The sequence below is a fragment of the Alexandromys fortis genome, unplaced genomic scaffold (assembly GCF_014885135.2).
Source record: "Alexandromys fortis isolate MF-2015 unplaced genomic scaffold, M_Fortis_MF-2015_v1.1 scaffold_22, whole genome shotgun sequence".
Classification (NCBI taxonomy): domain Eukaryota; kingdom Metazoa; phylum Chordata; class Mammalia; order Rodentia; family Cricetidae; genus Alexandromys; species Alexandromys fortis.
Window position 1 is genome coordinate 11290034 of NW_026067900.1, and position 20317 is coordinate 11310350.

The 20317-nt window shown below is 47.3% G+C and overlaps 1 protein-coding gene across 3 annotated transcripts in view; it reads left to right on the forward strand.

The window, feature by feature from the left end:
* The first annotated feature begins 1114 nt into the window (after nt 1–1114).
* Elovl5 (ELOVL fatty acid elongase 5) overlaps nt 1115–20317 on the forward strand; it is a 64602-nt gene continuing 45399 nt past the window's right edge. The window contains exon 1 of one of the 3 annotated variants that reach the window (XM_050124688.1): nt 1115–1135. The gene's annotated coding sequence lies outside the window, so the exon portion shown is untranslated. Of the gene's footprint in view, nt 1136–4638; nt 4840–20317 lie in introns of those variants that run through there. The other 2 variants (XM_050124670.1, XM_050124678.1) reach the window with 2 other exon arrangements.

Below are 20317 nucleotides of genomic sequence, written 5' to 3' on the forward strand. Positions count from 1 at the left end.
AACAAACACACTCATAAAACAGAATAATTTTTAAAAAATGAATGCAATCAAACTGTACTGGGAAAGGGTCTTAGAAATATCTCAGTAATAAAAGAAAAAATGGTACCAGTTTTTATTTATTTATTTTTACCAGTTTTTAATTTATTTTTATTTTAATGTAAAAATATGTGTATGGGTGTTTTGTCCGCATGTATGTATATGTACCGTGTGCATGCCTGGTGTCTGCAGAGGCCAGAAGAAAGGTTCAGTCTCCTGGAACTGGACTTACAGATAGGTGTGAACTACCATGTGGGTCCTTTAAGTTCTGTCTTAGTTAATGTTTCTATTGCCATAAAGAGACACCATGACCACAGCAACTCTTAAGAAGGAAAACCATTTCACTGGGGTGGCTTACAGTTTCAGAGGGTTAGTCCGTTATCATCTTGACTTGCAGACAACAGGAAGTGGTCTGTTTCACTGGGCATGGCTTGAGCATATATGAGACCTCAAAGCCGCCTCCACAGAGACATACTTCCCTCTAACAAGACCACACCTATTCCAACAAGGCTATGTCTCCTAAAAGTACCACTCTCTTTGGGGGCCATTTTCTTTCAGACCACCACAACTGCAGAACTAGTTCTCCAGCCCCCAAAATTTGGCTAATTGTTGCAATAAATATAATAGTTTCTATCTCATGGAAAAGGGTTTGATATCCAAATTAATACAAAACATTTTTAAAAGATATTTTTACTTATATGTGTATATATGGTGATATTTTGTTTGTGCTATAACAAATAAAGCTTGCATGAGGATCAGAGTGTGGAGCGAGCCACTAGTTAGCCATAGAGGCCAGACAGTGGTGGCACATACCTTTACTCCCAGCACTTGGGAAACAGAGGCAGACAGATCTCTAGGAGTTCAAGGTCACTCTGGGCTACCTTAGATTGATCCACTCTGAAAGAGAACAAAGCCAGGAGGTAGCTCACAACTTTTATCCCAGTACTTGGGAGTCACATGTCTTTAATCCAACACAGGAAGTGATAATATGGCTGAGTGGAGAGATGAATATAAGGCAGGAAGAGACAGGATCTCAAAGCATTCAGTCTGAGAACTTGTAGAGAAAGGATACCCCATTCAGCCTGAGGATTTTGTAGAGGTAAGAACTTGTGGCTGGCTGCTCTGCTTCTCTGATCTTTCAGCTTTGACCCTGTAATATCTGACTCCACATTTTCACTATTAAGACCAATTAGAATCATTATATATATATATATGTATATATATGTATGTATAGTGTGTGTGGTATATGTGCTTGTGTGCTCACGTGAGTTTACGTGTGCTTCGTGTGTGTGTGTGTATGAGGAGAGTATCAGATCCCTTGAGACTGGAAATACAGGTGTTTGTGAGCTGCCTGATGTGATTGCTGCCATTTACGTTCAGGTCCTCTGCAAGGGCAGCAAGTGTTAAGTGCTGAGCCATCTCTCTATTAATCTTGCCATCACCCTAACTGTATTATTCTGAGTCCTGGGATACAGTTAGAAAAAGAGCAGCATCTGTGCTTTCAATAAGCTTATTAGAGGAGAGCATAATAAATATTAAAAAGCAAACGTGGTGTGTCTAATAGCGATGAGTGCTAAGGAGAAAAACCGAGGAGAGACAAAAGGTTCCAGAAAACGGGAGGCAAAGAAGAAGGCAGTGTGGAGTGACAGATAAAAATGTCTCTTCCTTCCTGAGGAGGTGGTGTTGATGCAAAGATCAAAATGAAACAAAGTCGAAAGCCGTGGAGATTTCTAGGTTAAATCCTTGCAGGCTTAGAGAAACAACAAGAGCAAGAATCTTGTGGCGGTCTAGAGCTTGCTAAGTTCAAAGAATAAGAAGGAGGTTACCCTCTGGGAAAGGCCATGGTGTCCATCATGGAAACCTGACTGGTGTGATGAAGGAATGAAGAATGGGCAGACACGCGTACAGAAAAGCTGGCATCAGGCGGAACACGTCACTTTGATGGACCCGCACCAACTATTAATAACCTGGAACCTTCCTTGCTCTGTTTATGATAGCCAGAAAGAGAGGCTCGCTGGTCTGAGGGGAGGTCTCTGAAGGCCCTGCAGTCACCCGGGAGGAGGAAGCTGCAGTTGCTAATTTTTGTGTACACCCAGTTGATCATTCTTATGCATGCACACTTGGACCAGAGAAAGGCTTTTGTTATGCCTCTGAGCCTCACCCAGACGAAGGCTTTGCCAGTTCCCTTGGGTTTGAGGCATCAGTCCTTGTCAAAAGTGCACGTTTACTCGGGGCGTCATCCAGTCCTTATACATACACTCAAGGTTTTCTCGGCTCCCTACAGAAGACAGATAATTTTAGAAGGACGGAGAAATAGCAACATGCTAAATAATTAAGGCCCAAAGGCTGTTGTTAGGATGTGGGTTTTAATTCTCTGTTGAGATGAAGTTGGTAGATAGTGCTAAACAGAACTGGAAAACAGAGAGAAGACAGGAGAAGACGAGAGGAGAAGCAGGGAAGGGAAGGGGAGCAAGAGCAAGCTCGATAGACAGACCGGTGTCGTTCTTAGTTTAAACACCAGCCATCCTAGATTCTAGTTAACTCTGAAACGTCCAGAGACTAACATTTTAAAGATAGGTTTCATTATGTCATGCAAATATCTCCTAATGAAACAGTAGCAGTTTCAGTAATCTCAAGTGGTGGTCTTTAACGTGTCCCGAGAGACTGAGACTGTACAGCTGCGAGATACAACGGACATGGGCTAACTGCGTGTGCAGAGACAGCCTTTAAATGAGGGAAAAAAAGCAACTTCATTTTTATTTTTTTATTTTATTTTACTTTTTTAAAAGACAGAATCTTCTTAAAAATTAATTTATTTATTTATTTATTATGTATACAGTGTTCTACCTGCATGTATTCCTGCATGCCAGAAGAGAGCACCAGATGTTATTACAGATGGCTGTGAGCCACCATGTGGTTGCTGGGAATTGAACTCAGGGACCTCTGGAAGAGCAGCCAGTGCTCTTAACCTCTGAGCCATCTCTCCAGCCCCCCTTCATTTTTATTTTAAAGTAAGAAAGCATTATTCAGTGTTTGATGTGGTGGTGGTTTGAAAAAAAAATGGCCCCCCAAAGGGAGTGGCACTATTAGGAGGTGTGGCTTTGTTGAAGTCAGTGTGCCCTTGTTGGAGGAAGTGTGTCGCTGTGGGGGCCCGCTTTGAGGTCTCACGTTCAAGCTTTACTCGGTGTCACAGACCATTTCCTATTGCCTGCAAGAAGCAGGACTCAGCACCACATGTGCCTGCAGGCCACCATGTCCCACCATGATAATAATGGACTGAACCTCTGAGACTGTAAGCAAGTCACCCCAATTCAATAAGAGTTGCATGGCCATGGTGTCTCTTCACAGCGATAGACACTCTAAGACAGAAGCATTTCCTTCTTGTTTGTTAGTAATTATTTCGCTATGTGGGCTTACAACATTTTATTGGTGGAGACGATACAAACATTTGAGCATGGTGTAAAATTTGAGATGGAACTTTAATTTCAATTTGAAAACTTAAAACCCCAAAGGGACAGAAGATGCAGGGACAGAGAAGTTAGTCAGCTCTCCGGCTAGTCGAGGAGATTTACTCCTGTGCCATCAAAGTCTGTCTTCCCATGCCACTTGCATAGCAAAGCTTCGTGCATGTAGACACCCACTTTATGGCTAGGTTAACACTCCGTACAGCTGCAGGGAAGGCAGTCCCTAGTCTCTGTAGAAGCGAATGGCAACTAACTGTTACCACAATTTGTATATGCTTAAATTATCTAATGTATATACAGTTTGGTTATCTGTATGCCTATCACAAAGATTTGGGTCCTGGAACATTGTTGGTACATGATAAACATTACCCTCTAAAAGAAAGTGCCTACATTGAACGGTTGGATGTGTTATGCCAATGGGTGTGGGCCCCTGCACTAAAGCACACACACACACACACACATGCACACACACATTAAATTTCTAGTGCTTGAAACGGGAGCTGTATGATACTTGGACGAAGGCCCTGCATTATCAAACAGCAGCGAAAACCAGAAAGACTTCTGCTTTTGTGCCTGAGTCCATTTTAAGTGTTTAAATTGCCCGGCTGAAAGACATTACCAACTTTTCTATTACAAGACTAACATAATTTCCCAATAACGTGTGATCAATCTATCCAAGAATTACCGTTACAAAGCTCCGAGTGATTTTTTTTCTTCTTTTTCATCTTGTTTAACCGCAACCCCAAATCGTGAACTGGGTCCCTTTCAGAATCGTGGCCCGTTAGGTAGTCCATTAGGTAGGTGGGCACCTGCCAAAAAACACCGCGCCAGCCTTGCCCTCGGATGCTGGAAAGAACCCTGAGCATCTAGAACTTCACTATGACTATTGCGCAGACTCTGCGTCCCACGCAGGCTTATTAGGAAGAAGCCAGAAAACTGCCCTGAGACACGTGAACCACGGGGGACCAACCCTGGCCTCCGCTGCTCACCGCTTCGGAGTCTGGAATTTACAATCACGAAAGTTCTACCTCTTCAGGATTGGCTCCAAGGACGCATGACATCATAGCGCTTGATCCAGCCTCCGGGCCCGGATTGGCTGGCCGCGCCATTGTGACGTCACGGTCAGCCCACGCCGGGGTTGAAGCTGCCGGGCGCCTTCCTCTTGCATCGCGGCTGCAGCTCGCTGCTCTTCCCGCGTCCGCTTGCACATCCTCCTGCTCGAACGGTCCTGCTATCGCCTGGTGCTGCCAGCCGCCGCTCAGACCGAGAAGTGAGCCACCTCCAGGAACTTGGTGGGTGCCGTGGCACCGGGGCGCGGCCGGGCTGCTGGCGCCGTGAGGTCCGAGCTGGGCAGGCAGGCGGGGTGGGGTGGTGGTGGTGGGGACGGTAGGCACCGGGGCCGAGTGGGGCTCTGCCGGGATGCTCTCGCACCTGTTCGTGGGTGGCAGCCACTTTGGCGCTCTGACAGGCGCGGAGATCACAGGGAGGGATGGCGGCGCGCTAGGATCTTCCGCAGAGCTTTCTCCAGGCAGCAGCACAGGAGCCCGCGCGAGTCCGGGCGGCACTGGGCGTCGGGGCCGCGCGCTGGCCTTTCCCTGCTCCCCCCACTCCCTTTGCCGCTGCCAGGGACGCTCACTAGCCCGAGACCACTCTGCCTGGTATTAGCAGTCCCGCTTGCCCCGCGAGGGTGGGGATCCAGGCGCTGCAGCTGCAGGCAGCGGCCTGGAGTCTGCAGATCCATAGAGAGCACTTCTCGGAGTTTTAGGGAAAGTGTCCTTAATTGTTCCTTGCCAGCAAGGCTTCCCCTTCCCTATCTTTGGGGTGAAGATAGTAACGCCCAGATGGAGAGTTGCTCCCTTTTAATGATCTTGAAGCCCTTCAGCGCCTTTGAACTTGGTAGCGTCCCTGCTCAAGATTATGAGTTATGCTCATCTCTAGGCTCCTTGATTGCAAATTTGAAGGATGTATTGGCCGAATTTTCATAAGGGGAGGGGGCGAGTGAAAGAACGCAATGTGTGACTCATTAGCTGGACACCCGAGAGGTGTCTGATAAGAAATTGTGGGGAGCAGGCAGCCTCTCCCCAGCTCCATCTCTTTCTGTTTTTTTAATGTCAGGGCCGGTGGCAGGAAGTGCTTCATACTGTTGTACGGGAGGGCCAATGCTGCCTGTTGGTTTTGTAATTGGTTCCTCTAACCGCTTGGCAGTTCCAACCTGTTGGTTTGTACTTTTGTTGCATGCAAGACTCAGGCCACAGCATTTGGGTCAGAATCTTTAGCTGCAGCTGGTTTTGCATCAGGCGAAGGCAGACCTGAGATTTCCGTCTACAGTTGGGCACTGGTGGATCGTTATCTAGTCAGCCCAGGTGCTTGCCTGCGACCTTGAAAGAAATGCTGCCCTTTTCCCTTTGGAGGTTTTCTCCCGATGATAACATCCCTGCTGGGAACGTTTTCTACACGCCATCTCATTTTGCATTTTCTCTTCATCTTTAACTTTCAAACTGAAGACAAAAGGTGGAATGTTAGACACTTTCACAGGATGTAGGAAAAACTTGAAAGAAAAACGAAGGAAGCATGGTTGTCAGATTTTTTTTTTCAAAATAGGTATCTAGTAAGTTCAAACACTGCACTTGCTTGGCTTAGTTTTCTTGTCAGTAAACCGGGTTCCATGTTGCTAATTTATTAGGTGGTTTCAAGAGAGTATAAATGAAAGAACCAAACTTGGGGTCTGCTAGTGGTTTGATAAATGTTTCCTTTTACTTTCCTGGGATTAACAGTGTTTCTCTTGGCGTGGACCTTAGCCCTTGGATGTCTGTTGTTTGCAGAAGCCTTTCCCCCCAGTACTTCCTCCTCTGCTTTAGCCATAATTACTGCTTGTGCTTTTAGAGGTTGAGAATGCACCCTTGTGTTTTATTTCCAACGTGAAGTTTATACACAAATCAAGGCAAAATTGCTTCCCTTGTCTTCCAGGAACTGTAGAGCACATGTCTTGCCTTTCTCTGCCATTCACTAGCCTTTCTCGTACATGTGTGATTCTGCTTTGGCCTGCCAACACATGATAACCATAGGCCACTTCCCTATGGTTGTCTGTCTTTCCCACTGCATGCATCCCCTTTCCGGGACAGTTCACTCGTCTGCCCTTCCTCCTTGCCTCTTTCCCTGCCTTACTTGATGCTGGGAATTGAACCCAGAATTTCACACGTGCTCAGCAAACTTTGCCTCTGAGCTACTCCATCAACCCTGTTTTATGGACTAATGGTAAGAGAATGGATTTGCCAAGTATTTCTTTCCACATACCTGGGTCCCCTGGGGGAGTCTTATCACCCATCTTTTTGTTCGTTTGTCTAAAAATCTGAAGTTAAAGCCTAGCGATGCTGACTTTTCTAAATTCATACAGCTCTGTCTATCTCAAGCGGCATTCCCCCTCCTTGCTATGTCCTTGTGCTTTTGGGTTGTTTGTCTAATCAGCTATAGGCCATTTATGTAATTTGTGCTATTTGTTAACCTTAAAACTCTTAAACTATCCAGGATTAACAATGTGCTGTTTTTGTTCCTTTATTTTTCCTATACTTAGTCCATTTGTTCTAAGACAGGGTCTCATGTAGTCCAGGCTGGCCTCAGCTTATAGGTTTCTGAGGGTAGCCTTCACCTTCTGGTCTTCCTGCCTCTGTTTCTTGAGTGCTGGGGTAGTAGGCGTAGGCTAACACATCTGTTTGGTTCTGTGCACAGCATGGAACCCAGGGCTTCAGCATGCTAGGCAAGTATTCTACCAACCGAGCTATCTCCCTAGTCCATGTTTTATTATCACCTTGCTGACTTTCATTAGCTGGTTTGTATTATGTGTGCATGGATGATGTGTTTGGATCCAAAGATGAGTCAGGCAGTTCCTGTTTCCAAAGCGCTCCTTGATTTGGCTTACACTTTGAGCCTTTTTGTACACACTTATTTTATACGCTGCACCAAGAGGGAGTCAGTCAGAGGTAGATTTCTGGGGCATGCGTCTGTGTGCTTCACGGCACAACTGTCTGTCAGTTACTGCAGTTTCTAGCGATGCTGAATTGGTCAGGATGCTTTTGGTGCAGGAAGCAAAGCCCAGTTTAGATAAGGGCAACCTTACACGCCTGTGAAGGCCTTGAAAGCAAGACCTTTGTCCCACTTCACTAGTCCTCTGAGACAGGTTCTGTCCCTGGGCTCATTTTGCAAGATGACTACCAGCAACTGTCATGATTCCCCGCTGAGGTGCTTACTTAAGCCTTGGCCAGTTTAAGCAATAACTGAGAAGAATCTGATAACCTGGTGTCCATCCCAGCTCTTTCCTCACCTAACCGGCTACCTTTCGGGAGTGCTCGCATTCACACCAGTGTGTCAAAAATGAGTTCGAGGAAGTTTGGAGCATGAACAAGTGTGAGGTCATTGGGCAAGAAGGAAGTGCAGGTGATCGAAGCTGCTGCTAGAGACACAGCAGTATAACGTTAGTCTTGCTTTAATAATAAATAAATTAGTTATTGAGTTATGTCAGACTGTTAGATCACTTCTTGAGAGCAGCCCTCAGGCCTTATTACTTGATACCAGAGCATTCTCACTTAGTAATAAGATGCTTGGGACTAGTGAGATAGCTCAGTGATTAAGAGCGCTGACTGTTCTTTCAGAGGACCTGGGTTCAATTCCCAGTACCCACTTGCAGCTCACAATTGTCTGTAACTCCAGTTTCAGGGTACTGGACACCCTCATGCAAACAAAACACCAGTGCACATAAACTTTTTTTTTTTTAGAAAAAAGAAAGATGCTCAGTTCTTGTTCAAGGTCACAACTCATGCAGCCTAGATGTTTCTTCTGCTGGATCCTGCTTTTTCTCCTGTGATAGTCAGTAACAGAATGTTACAAGGTTTCTTTCTTTCTTTCTTTTTTTTTTTAACTAGAAGGAGTACATTGAGTGCTGTGCTTAAGAAATAAGAGTCTTATCAACATGTTAGGACGGGTGGGCAGGCGTGGGCAGGGATGGAGGGTCGGGATGAATGTGGAGAGGTAACAGTCTGCCTTACCCCACATTATAGCACATGTGACAGACTATAAAGACACAGACTCAGCATGCAGGGCTGAGTAAAGCACACACGTGCGTGCTAACGAGTGTTAAAGTGTGAGAAGGCACGCGTGTTAGGGCATTGGTGTGTTGAACTGACTGCATGGTCCCTCATCTTCACATACCACCAAGCATGAGAGATTAGCTCTGAGCATTAATCTCTCTCTTCCTTTAAAAATGAAAGGAAAAAAAGTGAACACTTCTTAGTTTCATTTTTTTGCCAAGAATAAACCCTTTCTTTGACCGCGAAGAAGGAAAATTGAGCTCTTTTAGGTCTTAGGAAGGCATTGCAACTGGTGGTCAAATTGCAGTAGTGGAAGCAGATTGCTGCTGGCTGGTTTTGACTTCTAGAGCTTGAATCCTTATTCTTGCAGAGAGTTCAGCCTAGTGAAGCAAACTGTTAAGGAAACACATCTGACCACATGTTGAGTTTCTGTGATAGGACCCTCTCTCCCAGTCCCTGATTGCAACCATAAATGTTACTGTCACCAAGCTTGTGGTTCCCATTGGCATGTTTTCCCCACGGGGACCTTTTTAGTTGACTTATAGCTGTCTATTTTAAGCATTGTGTGGGCCCTGGCTTTAAAACAGTCCTATTTGGTGAGTTTTTTAGAGATTTAAGTTCCTGGTTAGGGAGATGGCTTCCCCTTGCAAGCCTGAGGAACTGAGTTATAATCCTCAGAACCCATGACTCAGGGTGCGAGTGGGGAAGGGAGTGATGGCACCCATTTTTACTCATAGCACTGGGGAGACATTGGTTGGCAGGTCCCTGGAGCTCCTGACCATGCAGCCTTGACACCTTGGAAAGTTACAGACCAATGAGAGACCCTGTTGTGCCCCCCACCCCCAAAGGAGGGCACCTGAGGAATAATGATATCTCTGGCGTCCACAAGCCCACGCATGTACCATTAACACAAAAGGCACAATTCACGTCCTTCCTGCCCCTTCCTTCTCCACCTATTGTGTTTGGTGTTGAGTTGTGATTTAGTCAGGAAATAAAGGAAACCCTAGTGCTCCTTGTTGGGAGTTAGACATTAATGCTTTGGACTTACCGTCTCACGTTGTTTGAGGTTCAGGACATAGCTTGTTATTTTTGTTGTAAGATTTTCAATGCTGGCTCTGTCTTGCCTTTTCTAACTAGAGTAACCATTTTTTTTTTTGGAAAAATACTCGTGATTTTTAAGTATATTCTTAGTTACTATGTGAGACGAGATGTCCCCACACATGCTAGGTGTGGTTTTTTTTTATGGTTGATTGCCACCGTCGCCCTTTCTTTCCCCCTGGCTAACACTTACTTTTTGGTACTAACTTTAGGAAACCGTTTGGAGCAGGCTTCATTGGACCCATGCTGGGGAACACCAGGGATGTGCTTCGAGTGTCTGGAGCCAAGAGTGCTGTCCTCCCCCCACACCCCCCCCCTTGTCTTGGCACAGTAACGGCCGTGACAAAGTGATTGTGATGAATTCTCCTTCCTTAAAGGATATTCTCAGGGTACCAAATTCAGTAATTGCTCATTTGTTTCTCTGGGATTTCAGCAGTACGGTGTGTCCCCAGGGCTAGTGTTCAAGGCACACCTGCTCCTTTGGAGAAGCAGCAAATTAATATTAACAGAGGTTGCTGACACCTCAGTCGGCTCCTGGTTAGGTGATTAGCCCACTCGGAAAAAGAGCATTTGCCTCTGACTTTGATGTTAGGAATATTGGCGTTATGATCTGAGGTGCATATCGTCTGCATCTAAGTAAGGAAGGCTGTCGGGATTATTTTAGAGTCAGCGGCTTCTGAGTGAGCAGCCACACACCTATGTAGGGTTCCACACTTAACCGAAGTGTGGGTTGTGGCAGTTAAGTTACGCCACCTTCCCAAGATCCCAGCTTGCATAGAGAGCTTGGATAATAGCTGCGCCCACTTTGAATGGCATTGGAACCATCAGTATTATGTGTGAAAGTTAAGTAGGGTATTGACTGGTAAGGGCAGTAAGAATTCCCTCTGTACAGGATACTACCCAACACACTGTTTACAATAGCACCAGGTTAGAAGAGCCAGTATGGCAGATGTCCTGTGGCAGAATCAGTTGTGCCATAACTTGGCAAGGGAATACCCTGATTGGTGTGTGCTAAATGGTACTGTTTTTATTTATCGATTTATTTTACCATGAGCCACTGAACTCTTTTCCAGCTCATTGAACCTTATAAGGTAAGAACCTGAGCCCGACAGACGAGAAGTCAGGTTCAGGAATGTTCCTTCGCTCTTTACAGCTTTATAGCTCCGGAGCTCATCGAGCGAGGTCTCAAGTCCAGAAGGGTGCTGCAGAGTCCCCAAGGCCTTTGCAGGGCTCTGGCCTCTGAGACCCAGTCACTTGGATGGGCAGCCCTGCTTCGGAAGGCAAGTGGAGGTCATGCTCACCACATTCCGGGAGGTTGGTGAGAGCATAGAGCTTTTGTTGACAGTTGCTAAGCAGAGCTTTAGAAGACAGGGAATACCAACACTTGTGGTGTGGTCAGGGTTTAAGAGGGTGGTGGCCTTTTCATGTGTCCCCTTCCTTCTTTTTTTAGATTTTCCAATCTGAGGGCTCCTCCTTGTGAAATCAGAGGGCAGCGCTGGAGAAGTGGCCGAGCGCTTGCTTGAGTGTGCCCAAGGCCCTGGTCTTGTTACTAAGGGGAAAAGAGAAAACGAGAACAAGGAGTGCAGACCCAGGGCTCTCCTGGTGTAAGGAACCCGTGTGGAGATGCCTAGTCTCTTGCCATCTGGCCTAGGGAACCCAGCCTCGATGTCCTGATGTGGCCTTGGCCCCATTAGGTTTCCTTTACAAGGTGTAAGACCTGAGAGGTGTGTGCCACGCTGGGTAGGAAAGGCACCCAGAGTCCCCAGGGAGCGTCCTCTCAGTGCTCTGTGAGCGGCTGTGGAAGTCATGAGCGTTTTGAGAACACTAGGTCATTCTGCTACCAGCACCATGAGGACCGCTGTGCTGAGCCCTTGTTGCAGCGGTAAGCACCTTTCTCCTTCAGGTCTCTTGGGATCCCTCTGGCTTCTCAGCACTGAGTCCTTTTTCTAGGTGAGCGTTGAGTCACTGAGTTTGTCTGACAGAACTGTGATGACTTGGAAGTGCCATCGTTCCTAAAATAAAATCACAGGTCATATGATGGCTTATATATTAGCAAGGAATCAGATAATAAAACCATCGTGACCTTGGCCGCATCTGTAGAAGAGACAAAGACATGAATACTATTTTTTTTTTAATATCACATCACAGCAGGCTTTGAAAAATACCTTGCAGTTTTCGTTTGTGGCCATACTGTATTACCTCCACATCAAATAATAGTTATGAGATAGAGGTTTAGTTGAATTTTAACAAAGAGATGTGTTTTCATATCTCATGCCTTGAGATGCACAGGCCTAAACTGAACCTCTTTAGTCATTCTCGGGGACGGGGGGGGGGGGGGGGGGCTGGAGAGCTCTGTTACAGCCCTCCTCTCTTAATTTTAATTTGAGCGCTAATGCAGCCTTTGTGCACTCTCTACGAATTAGCCTGGAGAACATTAGAATTTATTTTGAATATTCAAGTAATCACATCAACCATGAGACGGCAATCAGATAGGAATTTGAAGTAGCTACCCGGAGAAGGAAATATTGCTTAAAAGCCTCTTGGAAATTGGTCTCCCAGCTCTTTGCTGCTGCAGCCTGTTCATGTAGCGGTTTCCAGTGTCATTGGCTCTGCTGAGGTGGAGCCCAGTCCGAGCCCAGCCTGTAAGGCAGCTATTGAGAGGAGGTGAGTGGCGTTATCTTGCTGTCAGTGGACTGTCTTGGCTGTTGTCCAAGTGCTCTTCATACAAGAAGGTAGTTGCTCTGAATGGGTGGGATCACCTCCAAGGAGGCTCTAAAGATGTACCAGGACCTCCATGTCTCTAGAAATGCAACCAGTACTGTAGTGGGTTCATTTTCAAAACAAGAAATAGTGGGGTTTGGAATGAGCTTAGTGACCCCAAAGGAGAGATTGGCTGTGACTGGAGAACACTGCCGCCTTCCCTTGCCCGCCCGCCCTCTCCCCCTTCTCTTCCCTTTTACTGAAACTAGAATTGAATCCAGGACCTAGATCATGTGTGTAAGCACTCTGCCACTGAGCTACACCCTGTGTCTAGGGTAGGGGCTGTTGTGTTTGTTTTTGAGACAGAGCCCAAGCTGGCCTGGAACTCGGTGTGTAACTCCAGTTGGTGACAAGGTCTTTTATTCTGCTTCTCCTCCCCAGGTGTTGATATTTCCAGTGTGGGTGTGCCCTAGCCTACCTACTTGCTTTTCATTGAGCCGTGGAACAGAAATGGGACTCTTCATGGTTTTGAGAAATGGGGCTGATGCAGTTTACAAGGGCTCCAGAATCTAAGCTTGAGATAATAGACATTTGTAGCCATTCCCAGAGCTCACGGCTGATCCGTTGGTGGGGTTTCAGTGCTCTGCTTACTGATGGTCCCTTTCAGCTATGTATTCCGCGCCCAGCTCTTCCTCCTGCACTCCCGTCCCCTGACTTGGCTTATCTAAGTCTGTGTGTCTGTCCCTACAAATTCTGCTATTGTACAGTGTGGTGGTGGGGGGGGGGGCATCAGCCTATATCCATACAGTGGGGGGGGGGGGCATCAGCCTATACCCGTACAGTGCGGTGGGGGCATCAGCCTATACCCGTACAGTGCGGTGGGGGCATCAGCCTATACCCGTACAGTGCGGTGGGGAGCATCAGCCTATACCCAGTTGCCTAAGCCATTAAGCTAGAAGCCACCCTCCCGTCCGCCACCCTCACCCCGCCTACCGCTATCAGTCTCCGGGTTGTTCTGCTCAAGCCTGTCCTGTTTCTGTCAGCTGCCTGGGCTTTCTCAGCACATTTCGTTCTGAGATGATTGCAGTTCCTCTCTGCCTCCTTTCTGTCCCCCTTGTGTTCTGATGCCAAAGCGGCTTTTTGACACATGGCTTCAGTCTGTCAGGAGGCTCCTCAGGCCCGTTCTTTGACCATGGCCTGCACGTGTCTCGCAATCTGGTTCCTTACGGCTTTACGTTCACTTGTTCCTGTCTCTGTTTCACGTTTTATGTGGATGACTTTCTCGTTTCTATCGGTATCTATTCCCGCTATTTGTAAAGCAAAGTGAAATGATAACAGAAAAGCCTTGTTTTTTATAGGGCATGACCTCTTTGATCTTTCTGGCTTAATTGTGTATTCTGACCTTTTCTTGGCTGTTTGGCCCAACATTTCACTTCTGTGTGTCTCAGTCTTCTCTTAAAATGAGAATGCTCGGTATTTTTTTCTTTTCACAGTTGCTCAGAATCTGCCTGGCAAGACTTCCTCTGGGTTTTCAGTACCAGTGGGCTTTCTGGGCGTCTTGCAGGTAGCTGGACAACCTTTGCATAAACACTTCTCCAAAGTGTCCTTCAGGTGTGTGCTTGACCCTGCCCAAGGCCATGTGAAGCTGATGGGATCCCTGAGAACACTGAGCTGCAGGGCGCTTCACAGTTGAGAAGCCCTCTTGACCGGGGAACTGGGGTATTGTCTCCAGGCCGAGAGGGTGGACTAGCAACAGCTCTCAGAGCGCACCACCAAACCGCCAGACATTCATCCCACCTGCCTAGGACCAGGGGCAATGAGTGCTATTTTAAAGGTGTTGTTGATTTGCATACCCCATTGTCTGCTTCAAGGCTGAATGAGCCTGCCATAGAATGGACTGGTGGCACTATTCCCAAAGAAGGAATAAAGTCAACTCTGTTATCTAAGTACTGAAGATACCCATTGTTAAAATAATAGTGGGCTTGCCAATCTTTTTAACCTTATTTCGGTTGGCACTGTGCCCAGGGTACGGGTGGACCGAAGTGGTTAAGTGGTGATAAGGCTAACGGATTCATTGATCGTGCACAGCCACTCACCACAGTGTGGCTCTACCATCAGAGGATCGTGGGTCCGAGCAGGGTGTGAAGGTGTATATTTCTAAACCCTGCACTGGGAGACAGAGGCTGGTGGATCACTTGAGTTTGAGGCCAGCCTGGTCTGTGTAGTGGATTCTAGGCCAGGTCTGATGGAGGGCAGTTACAGAATGCACAGATAGCCGTGAGGCCCGAGGTAGGATGCTGTAGAGTGCCATGGGACCGTCAGGGATGCTTTCATCAGATTGGAAAGCCAGGATGACACCAGAGTCAGAGGGAATAGGCAGCTGTTTGGAGATGGAGAGGCGTGTGAGGAATGAGAGTCAGAAAAGCCAGCTGCATTTGAAGGGGGTTGCGTGAGTCCAGGGGAGATAGCTTCAGGTAGCCAGTGGCTTTGGTGGAAGTAGATAAATTCTTAACAATCTATAGAATTTAGGAACCAGGGAAGAATTTAGAAATAATTTAGTTTGTTATAGTTTGCCAGGCTTTCTGGAGTTTTCACAGATATTAGAATAGAGCAGTACAGGAAAGTGTTTCTCCACAGCCTTTTCATGTCTCCTGTCTGATGTGCTGATTTGGGAGAATAGGGCATTGTGGACACTAGTATTTTCATCTTATTTTTAATTTTTGAAAATTTCACCCATATGTACAGTATGTTTTAATCGTACCTCCACCTCTTCCCAGGTCACCCTCACGACACCCCCGAGTCCACTTAGTGCTCACAGTATACACATGCGTGTAGGGTCATCCCCTGGAGCCTGGGCCCCTGCCAGGGCCTCATCTCTGAGAAAGAACCGACTTTCCCTTCCCAGTCATCAGCTACAGGATCTCTCAGCTAGGGGTGGGGTTTCGTGGTCCCCCCCACCACACACACACTCATGCTGGAATGTTGGATGACTGGATCACCTTCAGGCCGCCACAGCTGTGTGATTTCGCGAGCACAAAGTCCTTATGTCCAGAAGGCCCTGCTTTATGGCCATCCAACCTCTGACCTGTGCCGTTCCTGGAGCCTCTGAGGGAGAGGTGATTTAGATGTCCTGTTCAGGGCTGAGCACAGCATAGTCAGCTACTCTTTGTACTTTGATCAGTGTGGCTCTGTATTTAACCTCCATCCATTACACAAAGAGAGACTTCCCCGACGAGGGGTGAGGGCCGCTTTAATCCTAGTCAGCCAGAAGTAATCCCAGCTGCTCTAGCAGGGTCCTAGGCTTTACATTTGGAGAGAGGGAGGAAGAGAAGGAGGGAATGAGAGAGGGGGTACGGAGAGAGGGGGGTGTTCCAGAGGTTTTTCTCAGGTTGTCACTTTACTCATTGAGCTATTCTCTGACCCTCAGTTGATAGTTTTGAAATTGGGTCTCTGTGTAGCCCTGACTGGCCTGGAACTACGTCTCCCTGCCTCTGCCTAGGATCTGCAGGAGGAATCTACCACTTGCAGTTTCTGTGGGATTTTGAAGAAGCAGATTTCATTTCTGGTATGGAGAGTTAAACTTAGGAGGTGGGTAGCTTTTCAACCGAATCTTAAGAGTGGTGAGGGCCTACTGTGGGTGGGGCTTCCTTATAGATGGTCTACTCTACTGTGGAGAGCAGTGTGGGAGACTGTGCCCTCAGTTCTGTGCTTTTGTAGTGATACTGGGTACCACCAGGAAGTGTGGGTGCTCTTGGAAACCAGGATGCGTCCTAACAGCACCAGCTGTAGAGCAACCTCAGTGTTCTTCGGAGTTGGTTGATTTCATTGCGTCGTCATCAGTACTGAGAATTCTGCTTTGCATAAATATCCCGTACAACACGGCAGAAGTTAATTTAGGACCCCTTTGGAAATTGTTGGAAATCTGTCCTAATCCCAAGCCAAAATTCATTCAGCAATTTTTAGTGAAATCTGCGTCAGCGGCTTCAGCAGCGGTTTTTACAGTCGAGCGTACGAAAGACATACCAGGATTTCCAGGCTGAGGGGTGAGCCTGGGGAAATATTACACGTCTTTGTTTTCCCCCGAGTAAACTGTTACGCATCCCAAAGAGCGGAAGACTGTACCACAGAATTACAGTTTGTCATGGGCCGTACGTAGTCTTGCTCCGAGGGCTTTCTGGCGGCGTCGGTTGCAGTTGTAAGGCACACAATGGTGTGGGCCGTGCAGCCTTCACGTGTGTGTTCGGAACCAAGGCTGCAGGCAAGGGTCCTGGAGCAAGGGGGCAGGGGCCCAGGCAGAAGCACCTTGAACTCATTACACATTTGATATGGAACTAGTTTTTGGTCCTTGTGTATTCGGAAGCCTTTTACTGTTACCGACTTTCTCATGACTCCAGTACTCAGTGTGTGGCCTCTTGTGTAAGTCGGTCACCCATTGTGGCCCGAGTACAGTAAAGAGATTGGTTAGCATGAGATGTGTGTGGCCGTTACCGTTGTTTTGGAATGTATAGTTCCACCCTAAATGTTATTTATAGAAGGAGCAATTGCTTGTTGTGATGGATGATTGCATATGTGCTAACCACCTCTCCCCCTTCTTCCTAGTGCTTAGTCTCATTTATTTTTGTTATAATTTACATTATAGACCCCCTTTTTTATATAAATTTGAACATTTTATTTACTCTCTATTAAAATCAAAGCTCAAAATTTGGGCCAGACTTAAACTAAAAGTGAGAATAGTATAGAGCCATAGTGCTGAAATCTATCAGATCTCGACGGTCATTGCTTTCAGATACATTTGAAGACTTTCTCAAGCCTGGGCCTGGGACCCAGCAGTCCCCTCCTGACTGAATAGAAAACTGGGTTGTCTGTGTCCTATAGCAGCTCCAGCCATTGTCCACACTAGGGAGTAGAAGCAGGAGGCTCGGGCTTGGGTTTCGCTGAGTGTCTAGTAGCTTGCCTCTGTCCTGAGACAACTTCACCCCTGTGTCAGTCTGTCTGCTTCTTCATTGCCCATGAATCTTGAAGGCCAGAGCCGTGTATTCCTTGAAGGTCTGTGAGCTCCAGTTTTTGTTAGGTTCTGCCGCACTGGGTCCTCACCCGTTTTTCAAGACTTGATCCCAGTCTGTCATCTCTAGGAGAATGTGTGCACTGGTTCATCTATCTCAAGGACACTGGGTGGGGGAAGTCTGCCTCCCTTTTTCCCTCTCCCCCCCTCTCATTCCTTCTTTCCTCTCCCTCTTCCCCTCCCTCCATACTGGATCTCGCTATATAGCTCCGGTGACTTTCCTAGAACTCTAGACCAGGCCGGACTTGAACTCACAGAGATCTCCTTGCCTGTGCCTCCCAACTGCTAGGGTCAGAGGTCTGCGTTCATTCCTGACCTGATTCTCACTCATTACAATTGCTCCTCTTAGATTTTGGGTCAGCCTGGACTCTCACTTCCTGTCTTCTCTGTTGGTTATGTCTTTAGCCTAAGGCTTGAAACAGCCTGATCCCCCCCCCCCCTTTCTGCTGTCTAGCCTACCTAAGTTCTTACCTTAGGCTGCCACTTTCTCCAGGAAGCGCCCCCCCCAGTCTCCTTAGTGTCTCCAAAGTGTTGTTTTGCATGACAAGGCACCTTGAATCAATCCAGCATCCTGTAATCCCGAGTTAGTTGAACTGGCACAGAACTCAGGTCCCTCCAGAGCAGGGCTTCCCCCATACCAGGACAGCAGACCTCTGGGAAATACTTCCTCTTCTACCTCACCAGCCAGACGCGTCTTCACCACAATCTACATCAGTGGTTCTCAGCCTTCCTAGTGCTGCGACCCTTCAGTGCTACTGACGTAACTCTGCTGCTGTTGTGAATCATAGTATAAATATCTGGTAGGCAGAATATCTGATAGGCAGTCCCCAAAGGGGCGCCCTCTCTGTTCACAGGTTGAGAAGCTCCCATCTAGATCCAGCCCTGTCTCTGACCAGGGAGAGATTGCCCGTCCCTTCATGGTGACCAGAAATCACTTGAACAAATAAGATTACCGCTTGCCATTTGTGCTGAACATACTGTCTGTAGACAGGCTAAATAACGGATGTTCTGAGCCTTTTAGTCAGTCAGTGACTTTGCAGGCTGCGTGAATTTGACTGCAGTCTGTGAAATCTAATGCCTAGGTTTAATGCCTGGCCTGACAACCCCACCCCCACCCCCAGCCCTACTCAGGTCAGTGAAGCTTCTTGCTCATCCCTCTCAAATGATGTAAAAAAAAACCCCATCCTTGCTAGTGGAAGGAGCTGACAACATTCTGTTTCAGGTGCTTTCCTTGTCTCTCTGCTTACATCCTCATCTTATCCAAAGGCTCCTGGGTCACCTCCAAGTTCTCACCCGCGATTCCTGGACGTGCGCTTGCCCTTCTCAGTTCCCTAAAGGCCTAAGCCTGTGTTCTGGCCCCAGAAACTGGTCTGCCTGCCTTTGTGCTCATCCCAGTTTAGGAAGACCCTGGTCCTTCTCCTGGAGCCATCTTGAGCCTGAAAATGCAGCTGCGGCAGTGGCGGCGTGGGCCAGCCAAGGCCACCCGGGGTCAGAGACAAAAGCCTGTGTTGCTTAGATACCAGGCCACATCTGTGCCTCGGCCTCACTTCTGATGACAGTACCCCATTTTTTATTTTTAAGTAAGAAAGTAAGTAAATGCAACTTAATATGTTAAAATAAAAAACGGCAGTTCTGTGGCTCTTTGCTGCTTCTGTTTAGTGCTCCTTATGCTTGCCCAGTTTTCCCAGAAGCCACTCCAGGCTTTGGTTGTTCCCTCTCTGAGTAGCTCAAGGTCACAGGCTCTGCCCTCTGGGCTCAACATTATTGAACCTTACCAGTGGAGTCCCGGAGGAAAGAAATCACGGCTTGATGACTTGTGTTCGGAGGGAGGTGGATGCTACTTGTTACCACATTTCGTCTTCTGTTTTTAAATTCTTGGTTTCTAAATCCCTTTCTTTTTCATAATTAAGTTGATGTAGCGATTAAAACTGCAGTGTTGCCCAAGAAATGGGGGAGGAAGCCGCTCCAGAGCAACCATAGAGTGTTTTGGCATGGGAGCGTATTTTCTCTGGCACCGCCTTGCCTTTCCACCTATCTGGAGACGTTATTAATAAAGTAGTTGCATATGCCACACGTGAAAATCACTTTAATTGCAATCATCGTTACTTCTGTTTTATTCTCCGGGAAGGGAAACGGGATTGAAATGAGAGCCAGTTTATTTTTAGGTGGCGAGCCAAACTTTCTGCTCTCTCTTTCTTCTGCCTTTTCGCTTGCTTAAATAGATTTATATGTTGTAGACAGTGGGCTGTCATTTACAGTAATCAGTATCCCCACGAGACAGTCTCCCTCCCCCCCAGCCATGCTGCAAGCACAGGCTGAGCGCAGCCAGGCTGAGCTAGGATGCAGGGAGGCCCTGCTCTTCACTGCCAGTAAGTCGGCTGTATTGTTCTCTGTGAACAGTCAAGCTTTTTCTTCTATCTTCAGGTCGTTGTTTTCCTTTAATTAGATAGTGTGCCTGGCTAATAGGCATCGCTCTGGACTATTTGGCAAACTAAGAAAGCCAAGAGAAGACACCTTGTGTTGAGAAGCTCGCAGAGGTTGGTTTTGTGGCTGTGCCCTGGTGGTAAACGTTCCGAGCTCTTGTTCACAACACAAGGGATATATGCTGTGCCCAGCACAGCGGGGAGTGTGTGCTCTTGGATGCACAGAGTTTTGCTCTCGTGACACTGCAGTCTTGCAGAGGAATACATTCCCAAGTCAGGAGAGCATGCCCGGGAGGTGGAATAGCACTTGCAAAGTCTTGGTTTGGAAGAGTGTCCAGTCTTTCTTCTGCACTCCCGGTTTTTCCTTCCCCCTTTCTCTCTTTCCCCTCCTCTCCCTCCCTCTCCCTTCCTTGTCCTCCTCTTTCTTTTCTCCCTCTCCCCTACACTTTTGGG